Raw genomic sequence first — 20,489 nt, forward strand, 5'->3', positions numbered from 1 at the left:
CTCATGTTCACCTTTTAAAATAATTTTGAGCAATTTTGGGCTCCATACCTCAGGAAGGATGTATTGGCCATAAAGCGGGTCCGGAAGAGGTTCACGAGAATCATCCCAGGAATGAAAGGCTTAACGTACGAGGAATGTTTGAGGGCTCTGGGATTATACTCGATGGAGCTTAGAAAGAATGGGGGAGAATCGGATTGAAACTTACAGAATACTATAAGGCCTGGTCAGATTGGACTTCAGGAAGATGTTTCCATTGGCAGAAGAGATGAGAACCTGAGGGCACAGCCTCAGAGTAAAGGGAAGACCTTTTAGAATAGAGATAAGGAGAAACTTCTTTAGCTAGAGAGTGGTAAATCTGTCAAATTCATTGCTACAGAAGGCTGTGGAGGCCCAGTCATTGATTATATTTAAAACAGAGATAGATATGTTCTTGATTGTCAAGGGGATCAAAGGTTATGGGGAGAAAACAAGAAAACGGGATTGAAAAACCTATCAGCCATGATCGAATGGTGGAGCAGACTCAATAGGCCGAATGACCTAATTTCTGCTCCTATTTCTGATCTTATTTTATCTTTTACCTTCGGTGTCTGTGTTTCCTGGCTCTCAGCAAACATGACAGATAAAAGGAGGTAAAAATGGTTGAATCCATTAGGCCCATGCCTTTACAGCAATGCTCATGGTCCAGGAAGTATCCTCCACCCACAATGTCACAAGTTTATCCTGTGAAACCTACACCTTGCAAACTGCCTGATAGGATCAAGTTTGCCCTCACCCTTTCTTAGAAATGGTCCAATCCCAGGCATATCGAACCTGTATCCCTCTACAGCAATGCCCCTACTTGCTCCTCTACTGAATTTTATTTTTGCAACAAGCTTTACTGCCTGACAGATTGTATATCTATCAGTAGAGTGGCTGTTGTCCAGGAAACCCAACAAAATAATAACTTAAATACATTCTGCAGTAAATTATACGTGATAGTGAATCAAATACAAAAAGCAAACTAATTATATTTCAAGAACAAATGGAACTGCAGAGAAGAGTGTGAGATCCCCATTTTCCAACACTCTTCCTCAGCTATGAGAGCTTATCCAGTATTCCAAGTTTGGTTTTGTTCCAAAGGAGAGTCACTGCACTCGAAACATTATCTCTGATTTCTCTCCATAGAATGCTGCCAGACCTGCTGAGCTTTTTCAGCAATTTCTGTTTTTGGTGCTTTTGTCTTTCCTAATTAGCCTGCTTAATTTTATACCAGAGAACTAAGAAATTGAATGAAATGCACTCAGCATTTAATTCTCTTCCAGTGTAACTTTAATTCAAGACGTTATGACTATGTAATTTCTATGCAGCATATTGAATAATGGAAGAACTAAGTACTCTCTGAAATATTAAATCAAAAGTGTCAAAAGGTTTTAAAGTCCATGTCTCCATCATTCATTTCATTGTGTTCAGTGAAACAAAGTACAAACTACTTTGCAATATCTTCTGTGAGTAAACAAAATCCTGGAGTTTCAGGTTACCTGAAGTATAAAATACATAAAGTATAAAATACATTATTTTATCTGCATTGTTAAACTTATAAATCTTCAAATCCAGGCTTGTCTCATTAAACAGCATAACTATAGGAACCTGTCTCTCACCCGTCAAAGTTAATGATTGGCTCTGGACAATCCAGCAACCATCTATGTTTTTTTTAAATCTACTTGAAAATTGGATACTTTCAGTTAAAGGTTTGTATATGTCAGTGAGAAAAATGAAAATTGGCACATCATTGTTTTCGAAATAAATTCCAATCACTAACCAAAGGCATTGTTTATAAAAATAAAATCCATGGGCAGTATCTTGTATTTTTGGCTAAAAGCCAATTGAAGAATTTTCACCGTGAGGCCTAATCAGATTCAGTGACATATCTTCCCTAACACACTTCATTAACTATCACCTTGCCACTGGAGCGTCCCTCTAATCTGGTCATGGGTGATAGTGCATCATGTAAAGTATATAAGGTAACCTGTTTGTATAAATTTGATTGGTTTTGTGCTACATCTATTTGTTGGATTGTCTGTGCAGCCCCAAGTGGAACAGTATCAACATGCTCCTAACTTCATGCAGGATGTACTGTGGTTCTATGTTTGTGTTGATATCCTGCTGCAACAGATGGAAACATGTTGAACAAGGCAATTACACTGCAATGGATTCTGCTGACACCAATGCTCCACCTCATGAAACATTTCTATTCTTTCCTTGGTCTCTGTGTCCAAAAGTATTGGTGTGAATGAAGCTGTCAACGATTTTGGAGCAAGGAATTGTACAGCACACAGGCAGCCAATGCCTTAAGATCACTGGGGACTAGGAATCCCCAAGGGTCTATGTCCTGTAGAGCGTGTGGGTTTGTGTGTAACGCTTCACTTTAAAGATCCTGGTATCAGTGGATCCAGCAACACCTCACCACTCACAGCCTAGGTCACTTACCCTGTCCACGTCAGATGTGGTCACAGTTAATATCAGTATTTTGCTGTTGAGTAGTGACTACCCTGTTGCCGTGCATTTCCATCTCACTGTTACCCCAAATCATCTTGTTTTTACATCACATTGAAATCTCTTTGCTTTTCCTGAGAAGCTAGATGACGCTTTTCCTGAAATGAAAACCATATTGGGTAGCTGCAGCTCATTAACTGCTGTGATCCAACAATGCCTTCAGCACAACTTCCCAATATTCTCCACAGCTATCGTCATCCACAGACACTATCCTCCTCCACCCTCTGTACATGTCAGTCATCATAGGCAAAGTTCCATCTTCTGTCACCTCAGAGCAAATCACACACAACTTCAGACCTTCAATACTTTACTCGATAACTCACAGACTTTTATCCCAGCCAGATTGCTTTACATATCATGCATCTGCACATTACGCATTGTACGGTTCTTAGCTCGTTTTCTGAGCATTTTCTGTGATTAGTTGGAGGCTGCTAACTTTCGTGTCCAGTATTGCTTTTTAGTGCAGTCAAAAAGGCATTCAGCTTGTCACGGTGTGGAGCATTGAATAGTCAAGGAAATTGAAATTTTGTACTACAGCATGAGGCTAAGTCAACATGACAACTAAAAAATGTTCCAACAATTCAATGGCAAACACACTGTGCATGCAGATTGCCATGTCTGACAGTCAAAGAAGAGCAGTCCTTAATGGGATCAAAGGCAACTATGATGAGTAAGGGGATATTATCCCGGTCAGTCTTTGAGCAAATCCAATTCCAATCCAGTTTTGTTTCAAACCACCAATGCCATTTCAAATGGCAGTAATCAGTACTCCATCTGTGTGACTAAGTACTCAAATTGTGAATAACAGAAAAGGTTCACCTGCCTCAGGTTGAGTATTGCTTATTGGAAATGTAAGAAGCAGTGAAGAACCAAAAGGTGCCAGCTGTTTCTATTCCATTCTCCATCCATTTGACCAGCACTTCCACATCCTCCAGCCAGACCACAGAAACAATGCCTTCTTTTTGGATGAGATCAATGCACAATATCGTTTCAGTTCATCAAATTGGTAAGTGTGTAATTTATTATGGCACTCTTTTTTATATAGAAACTTGGTTAACTACATCCCTCACATTCTCCAGAAGTTAGACGGATGCTAGAGATGTGGTTGGAACAGCACTGATAACTTGTCAGATTCTGGAAGTACGACTTCTTCAGACTCACTGCTCAATCTTCATTTGATAGCTGATAGCTGACTTCTTCAGTTTTGTTAAAGACAAAGAACAGACACTGAAGCTGAGCTCAGTGTGATTTGATTCTGTTCATTCACAACTTTAAACATATACACAAATACATATGCTTATCTATAACAAATCTACAGTCCATTCTTTAATGTCTGTTGTATTTCAAATGCACAGATTGCAAAGAACCAACAAGGACAGGACAGACATTGGAGTACACCCCAGGCATGCCTCAGCTTTGAATAGGTTCATCCCAGCTCCAGGACGATCCAGTCCGTGGATAGCGTGGTGACTGAAGAGAACAAGGCAACAGGTATGGGCCACAAGCTGGGCAGGGCAAAACAGTGCCAACCAAGGGGCGTGTCTGCATGTGCGTGAGGACCATCTTGGAATCATAGATAATCACTCCATTTCTGCACCAGGGCACTTTGTGGCATACCAGGTTAGTCAAATATTATTCACCAACCTGCAGCCATAAATGTTTGCCATGCAAATTGCAGGAAGTGTGAGCAAATAATGGCATGGTGAGGCAGTTGGATAGTTGGTAAACAACAGTGTAGTTCCTCTCAGATAAGACTTAGAAACCACGGAAGGAGTGAGGCAGGGCTGCATTTGAGTTGGTGAATTTAAGGCAAAATCGGGTACAAAACGAAAAATAAGGCAAGGGATAAAAAGATTGGCTTAAAAAGAGAAGTAAGGAAAGTTTAGGGAAAATACTGACAATTAAACATTTGACATTTTATAGTTGATGGTTTGACTGTTTGTGATATTGTGTTGCACTCCATATCTGCAACTAAGTGCAAAACATGACTTTTCTCATGGAAGTTCCTGGGACCATTCATACTTTCTTCATCTGTAGCGCTTCAACAACTTATACCATTTCCCACAACAAGAAAGGTTAGTCTTCTTTGAATAGCTTAATATAATAGTGTCTATAATATCGTAAGTATTTGTACACATATCACCCATTTCTTCCAGACTCTCATAATCTGTTCTATATAAAATAGAAGATGTCTGATGAACTCATTCTAAGTCACTTAACAAAACCTGTCATTATAATTGCTTTTGTCAATTTTTGAAGAATAAAAGATTACATAATGAAAGAAACTATAGACTATAAAAATTTATTTCGAAAGTATCGATCAAAAATAGGGATGCGGAGAATGACATCAACATAATGGTTTATTATTTGGAGAACTTCAACAGAACAGTCTCTTATATCAATGATCTAAACATTGGAATTTACTATCTAATATCCATCACTTTTAAGATATGAATGAATCATCAAGCCCGAGAATTGCTGTATTTTTCATTCTTTAGGCTATTTAATTTAAAGTCTTATTTTTATTGAACCACTTCTTCAAAATTAATAAACCCACTGGCTTGTGATTTTTTTTTTGTGTGGTAGAATGCTTATCAATGTAAGTAGTGAATTTATATTTTCAATCATATTTGCTCTTGGATGGAACATGGGCATTATTGGCAGGGCCGAGTATTTTTTGCCTCTGCCTTGTTTTCCTTGAGCTTTCTAGATAACATCAGAGGGCAGTTAAAAGTCAACAACATTGATGTGGGTTTGGAGTCACATGTAAATCAGGTAAGAATAGCAGATTACCTTCCACAAAGTGTATTATTGAACAAGATGGGTTTTTGTGACAATCAACAGTGGTCAACATTAGATTAGCCTTTTAGTTCCAGCTTTTGATTATTTGCAATTACACCATTGGCTGTGGTGAGATGCGAACACATGTCCCCAGAATATTAGCCTGAGTCGCTGAACTATTAGTGCAGTGACGTTACTGCTATGCTACCTGTCATTAAATGTTTTGTGTATCTTCATTTTTTTCTTAATATAGCAAAATAGGTACATCTGAAATTCATTTTTTAAAACTTTATTTGAAACATTTCCTTTGGAAACATTTGCTGAAGTGAAAAGTTCCAGATAGTGCACAATTTAATTCCAAAAAGCATGCAGTAAAGTAACATAAGAAATATTAGTACCCAAGAACCCAAAGTAAGGGCTCGTAGGATGGTCGGAAAGGTAATACATTGGGGAGACAGGCCGCCTACTTGCGGAACGTTTCAGAGAACACCTCTGGGACACCCGCACCAACCAACCCAACCGCCCCATGGCTGAACACTTTAACTCCCCCTCCCACTCTGCCAAGGACATGCAGGTCCTTGGCCTCCTCCATTGCCAGACCCTGACCACACAACGCCTGGAGGAAGAGCGCCTCATCTTCCGCCTAGGAACCCTCCAACCACATGGGATGAATGTAGATTTCTTCAGCTTCCTCATTTCCCCTCCCCCCACCTTATCTCAGTCCCAATCCCGGATTCAGCACCGGCCTCTTGACCTGCAATCTTCTTCCCGACCTCTCCGCCCCACCCCCTCTCCGGCCTATCATCCTCACCCTCACCTCCTTCCACCTATCGTATTCTCAGCGTCCCTCCCCCAAATTCCCTCTCCCCTTTTATCTCAGCCCGCTTGGCACATGAGCCTCATTCTGAAAAAGAAGGGCTTATGCCCGAAACATCGATTCTCCTGCTCCTTGGATGCTGCCTGGCCTGCTGTGTTTTCCCAGCACCACATTTTTCAACTACATATCCAACTTCCCAACTGAGCAGTTGGTTAATTGAGACAGTGCCGGCACATCTGACAGGAATTTGAAGGGTTTCATTCTTTCTTGTGGGGGAAAGAGAATGTAGCCTCACTGATCCAATGAAATAAAGGTTTCATGGCCACAATTAACCAGTTTCACAGATACCATGCTGGAACGAATATTGAACAATTATGAGCAAATGAGGCCTTCTCTTTTTGGCACTGAAGGGCATCATCATCAGATGTCAAGGTGAATGTTAGTATGAAGGTTATGAAAGTAAATAAGGAAGTATTTGGCAAATGTTAGAAAAGGTAGAGCTACATAACTATAACATGTTTCAAGCAGCTAGTCCACATGGCACAAGCATTCCTTATGACCTGCAGCTCTACCTCTCACTCTTTGAATATTCATGTGATAAGATCATCTATTGTCAATCTAAAATCTTAAAAGGGCTTCACTTAGTTAAGACATGTTCATTAGCACGCACACACCTTGAGCTACATTATATTTTTATGCCGAGATTGTTAGATTAGATTACTTACAGTGTGGAAACAGGCCCTTCAGCCAACAAGTCCACACTGACCCTCCGAAGAGCAACCCACCCAGACCCATTCCCCTACATTTACCCCTTCACCTAACACTACGGGCAATTTAGCATGGCCAATTCACCTGACCTGCACATTTTTGGACTGTGGGAGGAAACCGGAGCACCCAGAGGAAACCCACGCAGACATGGGGAGAATTCGCAAACTCCACACAGACAGTTGCCCGAGGTGGGAATTGATCCCAGGTCTCTGGCACTGTAAGGCAGCAGTGCTAACCACAGTGCCACCGTGCTGCCCTTGTGTGTAAAAAATGTAACAGAAGAAACTGAAATGGAGGGATAGAATGTAATTTTCAGCTCTTGATTCTTTTGGAAGAGCCCATGCTGGAGATTAAAGTCTGTATGAATGTGGTATAGTGGAGAAGCATGATAGAAAGAAAAAGAAAGGTATGCATTTATATTAGAACTGCCAGGACATCAGGGTATACCAGAGCATTTCATAGCCAGTTAAGTTGTTTTGAAGTACAATCACAGTTACAATTTGAGAAATGTGTGTGTCAGGTTGTACACACCAAACACTCACAAATAGTGAACTGATATTAACCAGATATTCATCATTTATGATATCAATTGAGAGATAGATATTGAACAGGACACCAGGGAGAATTCCCCCGCTCTGCTTCAAAGTAGTGCTATGGAATATTTCACATTCTGCTGAGGGGGGAGACAGACCTACAGTTTAGAGTCTGATCCAAAATATGGCATCTCCAGTCCTGCAGTACAGCACTGGAGTGTCAACCTAGGTTTTTGTACTCAGAGCTTCTGGAGTGAAACTAAGGTATATAACCATCTAGCTCTGAGGTGAGAGTAGTTTTTTTTTTAATCAACTTGTTCAGAAATGTTATGACATACCTTTGGTGGTCGAGAGTTAGTATAATTCTGCTCTTGTTATTTCATCTCCGAGCAATGCACGTATTTAAGCAATGCAAAGTGATCATATGCCCAGTGAACAAGATAATACATTTTATCTGTGTATGTATCAAAATGTTGCAGTGGCAGTAGTATATAACCCATTGTTTTATGCCACTGGTTAGAGGGTAATGGAAATATCATTAGTTTGTGGCACAGAGATTTGATTTGCAGTGTATCGGATAGCCGTCTGGGAAATATTAATATGTGCTTTGCAGCTGAAAAACCAGATTTGCCTCCATTTGTTTTCCAGTGAATAACCAATTCAGAACACTGTCAGAAACCTCACAATCCAATCATTTTATGCCTCAGAGAGTTCCCAATCTGCGAAGAGTTTATGCAATGTGCGACTGCCAATTCCAGTGAAAGAGAATTGAGCTACTTCCATTGTCTCTAGCATGACTCATGCAATGGACAAACAGCCTTTGAATTTAACCAAATGGGAATGCTCGCTATGTGTTTTGCTATTTAACTGTGGTGCTTTCAGCCTTCTAGCAGCACGTATTATGTTTTCTCCCCAGTTGTAATATCTTGAGTTTCTTTGAAACTGCACTTTTGATAAAATTGATCACTTCAGTTTTTGTCACAACTTAACAAGGCTCAAAAGTCAGATTATTGTTTGATCTGACCATTGAGCAAGTCACAAAATTCGTGAGTTAACATTTAGGGCATTGAATACTGTCGTTAATTGTTCTTAGATAATGTTTGATATGTACTAAGCTGGAAAATTCTCATTTTCTCAATATTTTCTGAGCAAGACGTGGTTTAGATATGCTTTTGGGCTTTAAACTGGGACTGAATGATTCTATGAATGATGCATTTTCTCTCATTAATGCCCTCACAATCACCATCAATAGTTTAACCATCATTTCAGTGGTTTTAGATTATTTGAGATATTTTTGTGTGACTTCATCATTGCTGTACAGTCACAGCAATATATACCTTTTTAAAATACATGTCATCAACTTGGTAAGGCTCCTCCAACAACATTTTCACATATCTCTATCCATCAGGTCAGCATCAGTGAGTGATTGGAACATCACCACCTTTAAGTTGATGTCCAAGTCGCACAACATGTTGATTTGAATGATATCACCATAACTTCAGTGTTGCTGGGTCAAACAACTGATTACTTAACAGTGCTGCAGAGGTACCGAAATGTATGGACTGCAGTGGTTTAAAATGAATGGTCATTGCAACCTTCTCACGAGCAATTAGACATGTGCAATAAATTCCACCCTTTTCAAGCAATGCCATTCCAGGAATGAATAATTATTGAAAAAAAAGTCTTACTTGCTGGACTCCTCTTCTATTGAACTGACAGCGAAGTGTGTCTCCTATCGTCAACCCAGCACTGGTATTAAACTGGCAAATGCAATTTCATGTATTAGTAGACAATGATTTTCATGTTAAATATTTTCTGTATGGCCCATGCATATATATCAGGGCATCAGATGAGAAGTTTAGTGGGATATTCTTGATGCTAAGATTGAACCTGTAAGTCACCTCACCTATTCTGTTTTCATATGTGTGAGATGTCTGAACCACACAGATCAATAGATTTCCCTGGGGTGTAGTCGTATAATGGCATTATTTTGAGATAAATCTGGAATTGAAAAATGCCATACAAATTGAGAGTGTGAAAATTTCATCAATAGTTATAAAATTCCACCTGGTTTACTACTAACATTTAGGGAGGGAAATCTGCTGTTCTTACCCAGTCTAGCCTACATATGCCTTCAGATTTACAGCAATATGGTTAACACTTAACTGTCCTCTGAAACAATCTAACAAGTCATTCATTTCAAGGGCAATTAGAATTGGGTAACAAACACTGGCCTTACCAACAATATCCCATGAAAGAACAAAAGAGAGCACAATAGAAGGTTAAATCATATGCTTTAATACTGCACATAAGTCCAGAACTAGAGGGCATAGGTTTAGGATGAGAGGGGCAAAGATATAAAAGGGACCTAAGGGGCAACATTTTCACGCAGAGCGTGGTACATGTATGGAATGAGCTGCCAGAGGAAGTGGTGGAGGCTGGTACAATTGCAACATTTAAAAGGCATCTGGATGGGTATATGAATAGGAAGAGTTTGGAGGGATATGGGCCGAGTACTGGCAGGTGGGACTGGATTGGGTTGGGATATCTGGTCGGCATGGATGAGTTGGACTGAAGGGTCTCTTTCCATGCTGTACATCTCTATGACTCTATGGCTCTCCATAAGTGATATATTTTTTATTTTGTGATGTATTGATTGTGACAAGGTCAGCCAACTGGACCTAATAGATTTGGGTCTGATAATTCAGTCCAATCAGGTTGCCGTGGCTGACTGATAAAAAGAGTATCAGAGACTTTGACACTCTGGACGCTGACTCTGATGAGGCTATGCAAGAGTCAAGGACTTTTCAAGTGTAATTAACGGGTTACTTGGTGGTGGGATACCAGCGTCTGTGGAGTTATTTCAGATGACAGTTCAATCTGGACTTTCTATTCTCTTTTGGAACTTGTCTTTTAAACTAGATGACTACAGTATGTCTGAGAACATGCGTGAAAAAAATGCTAACATCAAATCTTGGGAATAATTGAATTTTAAAATATTGTCTTTGGACTGTGAACTTTATCACAAGAAGAAATGAACTAGAAATGTCCCAAAGTCTTAGCAAATTAATTCGTATGTTGTAGACTATTACAATCTCTGTGATGGATAATGTAAACCAGTTAAAGCCATATTAAAGCGCCATTATGAATTCCTAGCATGATCATTATATGTGGAACATTTATTTAGTTCTTGCTACATTCCACTTTAAAATATCTGAGAATATATATCCTAAAGCAAGTAGTCAAAATATATAGCGTCTCACAGGAGCAATCGGATAAATGCATGAGGACCGGGGTCAGTCAGAATATGACTGGGGTCAGTCAGTGCGGGACTGGACTCAGTCAGAGTAGGACCGGGATCAATCAGTACGGGACAGGGGTCAGTCAGTGTGGGACAGGGCCAGTCAGTGTGGGACGAGGCCAGTCAGTGCATGACTGCGATCAGTTAGTGTGGGACTGGGATCAGTCAGAGCCCTGTGGTCAGTCACAGTGCAGGACTGGGGTCAGTCAGTGTGGGACTGGTGTCAGTCAGTGTGGCACTGGGGTCAGACAGAGCGGGACTGGGGTCAGTCAGAGCGGGACTGGGGTCAGTCAGTTAATGCGGGACCGGGGTCAGTCAGAGAAGGACTGGAGTCCGTCAGTTTGGGACTGGGTCAGTCAGTGTGGGACTGGGGTCAGTCAGTTACTACAGGACTGGGGTCAGTCAGTTACTGCGGGACCGGATGAGTCAGAGAAGGACTGGGGTCAGTCAGTGTGGGACTGGGGTCAGTCAGAGTGCTGTGGTCAGTCAGTGCGGGACTGGGGTCAGTCAGAGCGCTGTGGTCAGTCAGTGCAGGACTGGGGTCAGCCAGTTACTGTGGGGCCGGGGTCAGTCAGAGCGGGACTGGGATCAGTCAATGCAGGACTGGGGTCAGTCAATGCGGGACTGGGTAGGGCAGTCAGTGCGGGATTGGGGTCAGTCAGTGCGGGACTGGGGTCAGTCAGTGCAGGACTGGGGTCAGTCAGCGCGGGACTGGATAGGGCAGTCAGCGCAGGACTGGGGTCAGTCAGTCGGGACTGGGTAGGGCAGTCAGTGCAGGACTGGGGTCAGTCAGCACGGGACTGGGTAGGGCAGTCAGTGCAGGACTGGGGTCAGTCAGTGCGGGACTGGGTAGGGCAGTCAGTGCGGGACTGGGGTCAGTCAGTGGAGGACTGGGGTCAGTCAGAGCGGGACTGGGTAGGGCAGTCAGTGCGGGACTGGGTAGGGCAGTCAGTGCGGGACTGGGGTCAGTCAGTGCAGGACTGGGGTCAGTCAGTGCGGGACTGGGGTCAGTCAGTGCGGGACTGGGTAGGGCAGTCAGTGCAGGACTGGGGTCAGTCAGTGCGGGACTGGGGTCAGTCAGTGCGGGACTGGGTAGGGCAGTCAGTGCAGGACTGGGGTCAGTCAGCGCAGGACTGGGGTCAGTCAGCGCGGGACTGGGTAGGGCAGTCAGTGCAGCACTGGGGTCAGTCAGTGCGGGACTGGGGTCAGTCAGTGCGGGACTGGGTAGGGCAGTCAGTGCAGGACTGGGGTCAGTCAGCGCAGGACTGGGGTCAGTCAGCGCGGGACTGGGTAGGGCAGTCAGTGCAGGACTGGGTAGGGCAGTCAGAGTGGGACTGGGGTCAGTCAGAGCGGGACTGGGGTCAGTCAGTTAATGCGGGACCGGGGTCAGTCAGAGAAGGACTGGAGTCCGTCAGTTTGGGACTGGGTAGGGCAGTCAGTGCAGGACTGGGGTCAGTCAATGCAGGACTGGGGTCAGTCAATGCAGGACTGGGGTCACTCAGCGCAGGACTGGGTAGGGCAGTCAGTGCAGGACTGGGGTCAGTCAGTGGAGGACTGGGGTCAGTCAGAGCGGGACTGGGTAGGGCAGTCAGTGCAGGACTGGGTAGGGCAGTCAGTGCAGGACTGGGTAGAGCAGTCAGTGCGGGACTGGGGTCAGTCAGTGCGGGACTGGGGTCAGTCAGTGCGGGACTGGGTAGGGCAGTCAGTGCAGGACTGGGTAGGGCAGTCAGTGCGGGACTGGGGTCGGTCAGTGCGGGACTGGGGTCAGTCAGTGCAGGACTGGGGTCAGTCAGTGCAGGACTGGGGTCAGTCAGCGCGGAACTGGGGTCAGTCAGCGCAGGACTGGGGTCAGTCACCGCGGGACTGGGTAGGGCAGTCAGTGCAGGACTGGGTAGGGCAGTCAGAGTGGGACTGGGGTCAGTCAGAGCGGGACTGGGGTCAGTCAGTTAATGCGGGACCGGGGTCAGTTAGAGAAGGACTGGAGTCCGTCAGTTTGGGACTGGGTCAGTCAGTGTGGGACTGGGGTCAGTCAATTACTACAGGACTGGGGTCAGTCAGTTACTGCGGGACCGGATGAGTCAGAGAAGGACTGGGGTCAGTCAGTGTGGGACTGGGGTCAGTCAGAGTGCTGTGGTCAGTCAGTGCGGGACTGGGGTCAGTCAGAGCGCTGTGGTCAGTCATTGTGGGACTGGGGTCAGCCAGTTACTGTGGGGCCGGGGTCAGTCAGAGCGGGACTGGGATCAGTCAGTATGGGACTGGGTAGGGCAGTCAGTGCAGGACTGGGGTCAGTCAGTGCGGGCCTGGGTCAGTCAATGCAGGACTGAGGTCAGTCAGTGCAGGACTGGGGTCAGTCAGAGCGGGACTGGGATCAGTCAGAGCGGGACTGGCAGTCAGTGTGGGACTGGGGTCAGTCAGTCCAGGACTGGGCTCAGTCAGAGCGGGACTGGGGTCAGTCAGTGCAGGACTGGGGTCAGCCAGTTACTGTGGGGCCGAGGTCAGTCAGAGTGGGACTGGGATCAGTCAGTATGGGACTGGGTAGGGCAGTCAGTGCAGGACTGGGGTCAGTCAGAGTGGGACTGGGGTCAGTCAATGCAGGACTGGGGTCAGTCAATGCGGGACTGGGTAGGGAGTCAGTGCGGGACTGGGGTCAGTCAGTGCGGGACTGGGGTCATTCAGAGCGGGACTGGGATCAGTCAGAGCGGGACTGGCAGTCAGTGTGGGACTGGGGTCAGTCAGTGCAGGACTGGGGTCAGTCAGTGCGGGACTGGATAGGGCCGTCAGCGCAGGACTGGGGTCAGTCAGTGCGGGACTGGGGTCAGTCAGTGCAGGACTGGGGTCAGTCAAAGCGGGACTGGGGTCAGTTAGAGCGGGACTGGCAGTCAGTGTGGGACTGGGGTCAGTCAGTCCAGGACTGGGCTCAATCAGAGCGGGACTGGGGTCAGTCAGTGCAGAACTGGGGTCAGTCAGTGCAGGACTGGATAGGGCAGTCTGCGCAGGTCTGGGGTCAGTCAGTCGGGACTGGGTAGGGCAGTCAGTGCAGGACTGGGGTCAGTCAGTGCGGGACTGGGTAGGGCAGTCAGTGCAGGACTGGGGTCAGTCAGTGGAGGACTGGGGTCAGTCAGAGCAGGACTGGGGTCAGTCAGTGCAGGACTGGGTAGGGCAGTCAGTGCAGGACTGGGGTCAGTCAGCGCAGGACTGGGTAGGGCAGTCAGTGCAGGACTGGGTAGGGCAGTCAGAGTGGGACTGGGGTCAGTCAGAGCGGGACTGGGGTCAGTCAGTTAATGCGGGACCGGGGTCAGTCAGAGAAGGACTGGAGTCAGTCAGTTTGGGACTGGGTCAGTCAGTGTGGGACTGGGGTCAGTCAGTTACTACAGGACTGGGGTCAGTCAGTTACTGCGGGACCGGATGAGTCAGAGAAGGACTGGGGTCAGTCAGTGTGGGACTGGGGTCAGTCAGAGTGCTGTGGTCAGTCAGTACGGGACTGGGGTCAGTCAGAGCGCTGTGGTCAGTCAGTGCGGGACTGGGGTCAGCCAGTTACTGTGGGGCCGGGGTCAGTCAGAGCGGGACTGGGATCAGTCAGTATGGGACTGGGTAGGGCCGTCAGTGCAGGACTGGGGTCAGTCAGTGCAGGACTGGGGTCAGTCAATGCAGGACTGGGGTCACTCAGCGCGGGACTGGGTAGGGCAGTCAGTGCAGGACTGGGGTCAGTCAGAGCGGGACGGGGTAGGGCAGTCTGCGCAGGTCTGGGGTCAGTCAGTCGGGACTGGGTAGGGCAGTCAGTGCACGACTGGGGTCAGTCAGTGCGGGACTGGGTAGGGCAGTCAGTGCAGGACTGGGGTCAGTCAGTGGAGGACTGGGGTCAGTCAGAGCAGGACTGGGGTCAGTCAGTGCAGGACTGGGTAGGGCAGTCAGTGCAGGACTGGGGTCAGTCAGCGCAGGACTGGGGTCAGTCAGCGCAGGACTGGGTAGGGCAGTCAGTGCAGGACTGGGTAGGGCAGTCAGAGTGGGACTGGGGTCAGTCAGTGCGGGACTGGGTAGGGCAGTCAGTGCAGGACTGGGGTCAGTCAGTGCGGGACTGGGTAGGGCAGTCAGTGCAGGACTGGGTAGGGCAGTCAGTGCGGGACTGGGGTCAGTCAGTGCAGGACTGGGTTCAGTCAGTGCGGGACTGGGTAGGGCAGTCAGTGCAGGACTGGGGTCAGTCAGTGGAGGACTGGGGTCAGTCAGAGCAGGACTGGGGTCAGTCAGTGCAGGACTGGGTAGGGCAGTCAGTGCAGGACTGGGGTCAGTCAGCGCAGGACTGGGGTCAGTCAGCGCAGGACTGGGTAGGGCAGTCAGTGCAGGACTGGGTAGGGCAGTCAGAGTGGGACTGGGGTCAGTCAGAGCGGGACTGGGGTCAGTCAGTTAATGCGGGACCGGGGTCAGTCAGAGAAGGACTGGAGTCAGTCAGTTTGGGACTGGGTCAGTCAGTGTGGGACTGGGGTCAGTCAGTTACTACAGGACTGGGGTCAGTCAGTTACTGCGGGACCGGATGAGTCAGAGAAGGACTGGGGTCAGTCAGTGTGGGACTGGGGTCAGTCAGAGTGCTGTGGTCAGTCAGTACGGGACTGGGGTCAGTCAGAGCGCTGTGGTCAGTCAGTGCGGGACTGGGGTCAGCCAGTTACTGTGGGGCCGGGGTCAGTCAGAGCGGGACTGGGATCAGTCAGTATGGGACTGGGTAGGGCCGTCAGTGCAGGACTGGGGTCAGTCAATGCAGGACTGGGGTCAGTCAATGCAGGACTGGGGTCACTCAGCGCGGGACTGGGTAGGGCAGTCAGTGCAGGACTGGGTAGGGCAGTCAGTGCAGGACTGGGGTCAGTCAGAGCGGGACGGGGTAGGGCAGTCAGTGCAGGACTGGGTAGGGCAGTCAGTGCAGGACTGGGTAGAGCAGTCAGTGCGGGACTGGGTAGGGCAGTCATTGCGGGACTGGGGTCAGTCAGTGCGGGACTGGGGTCAGTCAGTGCAGGACTGGGGTCAGTCAGTGCGGGACTGGGTAGGGCAGTCAGTGCAGGACTGGGTAGGGCAGTCAGTGCATGACTGGGATCAGTCAGTGCGGGACTGGGTAGGGCAGTCATTGCGGGACTGGGGTCAGTCAGTGCGGGACTGGGGTCAGTCAGTGCGGGACTGGGTAGGGCAGTCAGTGCAGGACTGGGTAGAGCAGTCAGTGCGCGACTGGGGTCAGTCAGTGCAGGACTGGGGTCAGTCAGTGCGGGACTGGGTAGGGCAGTCAGTGCAGGACTGGGGTCAGTCAGTGCGGGACTGGGTAGGGCAGTCAGTGCAGGACTGGGTAGGGCAGTCAGTGCATGACTGGGATCAGTCAGTGCGGGACTGGGTAGGGCAGTCAGTGCAGGACTGGGGTCAGTCAGTGCGGGACTGGGTAGGGCAGTCAGTGCAGGACTGGGGTCAGTCAGTGCAGGACTGGGTAGGGCAGTCAGTGCAGGACTGGGTAGGGCAGTCAGTGCGGGGCTGGGGTCAGTCAGTGCAGGACTGGGGTCAGTCAGTGCGGGACTGGGTAGGGCAGTCAGTGCAGGACTGGGGTCAGTCAGTGCAGGACTGGGTAGGGCAGTCAGTGCAGGACTGGGGTCAGTCAGTGCAGGACTGGGGTCAGTCAGAGTGGGACTGGGGTCAGTCAGTGCAGGACTGGGTAGGGCAGTCAGTGCACGATTGGGGTCAGTCAGAGTGGGACTGGGGTAAGTCAGTGCGGGACTGGGGTCAGTTAGTGCAGGACTGGGGTCAGTCAGTGCGGGACTGGGTAGGGCAGTCAGTGCAGGACTGGGGTCAGTCAGTGCAGGACTGGGGTCAGTCAGAGTTGGACTGGGGTCAGTCAGTGCGGGACTGGGTAGGGCAGTCAGTGCAGGACTGGGTTCAGTCAGTGCAGAACTGGGTAGGGCAGTCAGTGCAGGACTTGGGTCAGTCAGTGCAGGACTGGGGTCAGTCAGAGCGGGACTGGGTAGGGCATCAGTGCACGACTGATGTCAGTCAGAGTGCGACTGGGGTAAGTCAGTGCAGGACTGGGGTCAGTCAGTGCGGGACTGGGGTATGTCAGTGCGGGACTGGGGTCAGTCAGTGCGGGATTGGGTGGGGCAGTCAGTGCAGGACTGGGGTCAGTCAGAGCGGGACTAGGGTCAGTCAGAGCGGGACTGGGGTCAGTCGGAGTGCGACTGGGGTCAGTCAGTGCAGGACTGGGGTCAGTCAGTGCAAGACTGGGGTCAGTCAGCGCGGGACTAGGGTCAGTCAGAGCGGGACTGGGGTCAGTCAGTGCGGGACTGGGTAGGGCTGTCAGTGCGTGACTGGGGTCAGTCAGTCGGGACTGGGGTCAGTCAGCGCGGGACTGGGTAGGGCTGGCAGTGCGGGACTAGGGTCAGTCTGTGTGGGACTGAGGTCAGTCAGAGCGGGACTGGGGTCAGTCAGTGCGGGACTGGGTAGGGCTGTCAGTGCAGGACTAGGGTCAGTCAGTGCGGGACTGGGCTCAATCAGAGTGGGACTGGGGTCAGTCAGTGCAGAACTGGGGTCAGTCAGTGCAGGACTGGATAGGGCAGTCTGCGCAGGTCTGGGGTCAGTCAGTCGGGACTGGGTAGGGCAGTCAGTGCAGGACTGGGGTCAGTCAGTGCGGGACTGGGTAGGGCAGTCAGTGCAGGACTGGGGTCAGTCAGTGGAGGACTGGGGTCAGTCAGAGCAGGACTGGGGTCAGTCAGTGCAGGACTGGGTAGGGCAGTCAGTGCAGGACTGGGGTCAGTCAGCGCAGGACTGGGTAGGGCAGTCAGTGCAGGACTGGGTAGGGCAGTCAGAGTGGGACTGGGGTCAGTCAGAGCGGGACTGGGGTCAGTCAGTTAATGCGGGACCGGGGTCAGTCAGAGAAGGACTGGAGTCAGTCAGTTTGGGACTGGGTCAGTCAGTGTGGGACTGGGGTCAGTCAGTTACTACAGGACTGGGGTCAGTCAGTTACTGCGGGACCGGATGAGTCAGAGAAGGACTGGGGTCAGTCAGTGTGGGACTGGGGTCAGTCAGAGTGCTGTGGTCAGTCAGTACGGGACTGGGGTCAGTCAGAGCGCTGTGGTCAGTCAGTGCGGGACTGGGGTCAGCCAGTTACTGTGGGGCCGGGGTCAGTCAGAGCGGGACTGGGATCAGTCAGTATGGGACTGGGTAGGGCCGTCAGTGCAGGACTGGGGTCAGTCAGTGCAGGACTGGGGTCAGTCAATGCAGGACTGGGGTCACTCAGCGCGGGACTGGGTAGGGCAGTCAGTGCAGGACTGGGGTCAGTCAGAGCGGGACGGGGTAGGACAGTCTGCGCAGGTCTGGGGTCAGTCAGTCGGGACTGGGTAGGGCAGTCAGTGCACGACTGGGGTCAGTCAGTGCGGGACTGGGTAGGGCAGTCAGTGCAGGACTGGGGTCAGTCAGTGGAGGACTGGGATCAGTCAGAGCAGGACTGGGGTCAGTCAGTGCAGGACTGGGTAGGGCAGTCAGTGCAGGACTGGGGTCAGTCAGCGCAGGACTGGGGTCAGTCAGCGCAGGACTGGGTAGGGCAGTCAGTGCAGGACTGGGTAGGGCAGTCAGAGTGGGACTGGGGTCAGTCAGTGCGGGACTGGGTAGGGCAGTCAGTGCAGGACTGGGGTCAGTCAGTGCGGGACTGGGTAGGGCAGTCAGTGCAGGACTGGGTAGGGCAGTCAGTGCGGGACTGGGGTCAGTCAGTGCAGGACTGGGGTCAGTCAGTGCGGGACTGGGTAGGGCAGTCAGTGCAGGACTGGGGTCAGTCAGTGCAGGACTGGGGTCAGTCAGAGTGGGACTGGGGTCAGTCAGTGCAGGACTGGGTAGGGCAGTCAGTGCACGATTGGGGTCAGTCAGAGTGGGACTGGGGTAAGTCAGTGCGGGACTGGGGTCAGTTAGTGCAGGACTGGGGTCAGTCAGTGCGGGACTGGGTAGGGCAGTCAGTGCAGGACTGGGGTCAGTCAGTGCAGGACTGGGATCAGTCAGTATGGGACTGGGTAGGGCCGTCAGTGCAGGACTGGGGTCAGTCAATGCAGGACTGGGGTCAGTCAATGCAGGACTGGGGTCACTCAGCGCGGGACTGGGTAGGGCAGTCAGTGCAGGACTGGGTAGGGCAGTCAGTGCAGGACTGGGTAGAGCAGTCAGTGCGGGACTGGGGTCAGTCAGTGCAGGACTGGGGTCAGTCAGTGCGGGACTGGGTAGGGCAGTCAGTGCAGGACTGGGTAGGGCAGTCAGTGCAGGACTGGGGTCAGTCAGTGCGGGACTGGGTAGGGCAGTCAGTGCAGGACTGGGGTCAGTCAGTGCGGGACTGGGTAGGGCAGTCAGTGCAGGACTGGGTAGGGCAGTCAGTGCGGGACTGGGGTCAGTCAGTGCAGGACTGGGGTCAGTCAGTGCGGGACTGGGTAGGGCAGTCAGTGCAGGACTGGGGTCAGTCAGTGCAGGACTGGGGTCAGTCAGTGCAGGACTGGAGTCAGTCAGAGTGGGACTGGGGTCAGTCAGTGCAGGACTGGGTAGGGCAGTCAGTGCACGATTGGGGTCAGTCAGAGTGGGACTGGGGTAAGTCAGTGCGGGACTGGGGTCAGTTAGTGCAGGACTGGGGTCAGTCAGTGCGGGACTGGGTAGGGCAGTCAGTGCAGGACTGGGGTCAGTCAGTGCAGGACTGGGTAGGGCAGTCAGTGCAGGACTGGGGTCAGTCAGAGTTGGACTGGGGTCAGTCAGTGCGGGACTGGGTAGGGCAGTCAGTGCAGGACTGGGTTCAGTCAGTGCAGAACTGGGTAGGGCAGTCAGTGCAGGACTTGGGTCAGTCAGTGCAGGACTGGGGTCAGTCAGAGCGGGACTGGGTAGGGCATCAGTGCACGACTGATGTCAGTCAGAGTGCGACTGGGGTAAGTCAGTGCAGGACTGGGGTCAGTCAGTGCGGGACTGGGGTATGTCAGTGCGGGACTGGGGTCAGTCAGTGCGGGATTGGGTGGGGCAGTCAGTGCAGGACTGGGGTCAGTCAGAGCGGGACTAGGGTCAGTCAGAGCGGGACTGGGGTCAGTCGGAGTGCGACTGGGGTCAGTCAGTGCAGGACTGGGGTCAGTCAGTGCAAGACTGGGGTCAGTCAGCGCGGGACTAGGGTCAGTCAGAGCGGGACTGGGGTCAGTCAGTGCGGGACTGGGTAGGGCTGTCAGTGCGTGACTGGGGTCAGTCAGTCGGGACTGGGGTCAGTCAGCGCGGGACTGGGTAGGGCTGTCAGTGCGGGACTAGGGTCAGTCTGTGTGGGACTGAGGTCAGTCAGTGCGGGACTGGGGTCAGTCAGAGTGGGACTGGGGTCATTCAGTGCAGGACTTGGGTCAGTCAGAGCGGGACTGGGGTCAGTCAGAGCAGGACTGGGGGACTGGGGTCAGTCAGTTTGGGACCAGGTCAGTGAATGTGGGACTGGGGTTAGTCAGTGTGGGACCAAAGTCAATCAATGCGGGTCTGGGGTCAGTCAGTGTGGGACGGGGGTCAGACAGTGCAGGACTGGGGTCAGTCAATGTGGGACAGAGGTCATTCAGTGCATGACTGGGGTAAGTCTATGTGGGACTGGGGTCAGTCAGTGTGGGACCGGGGTCAGTCAGTTTGGGACTGGGGTCAGTCAGTGTGGGATTGGGGTTAGACATTTCCGTTCCAGAGTCTGTCAGTGTTGTGGCAGTGAACATGGAACTGAAGATGGAACTCTAGAAGTGACATCAGAACTCAAAATGATGGGTTT

Source organism: Chiloscyllium plagiosum, unplaced genomic scaffold, assembly GCF_037043375.1.
Source record: "Chiloscyllium plagiosum isolate Xiang-an unplaced genomic scaffold, Cpla_swu_hap1 HiC_scaffold_11, whole genome shotgun sequence".
NCBI classification, from domain to species: domain Eukaryota; kingdom Metazoa; phylum Chordata; class Chondrichthyes; order Orectolobiformes; family Hemiscylliidae; genus Chiloscyllium; species Chiloscyllium plagiosum.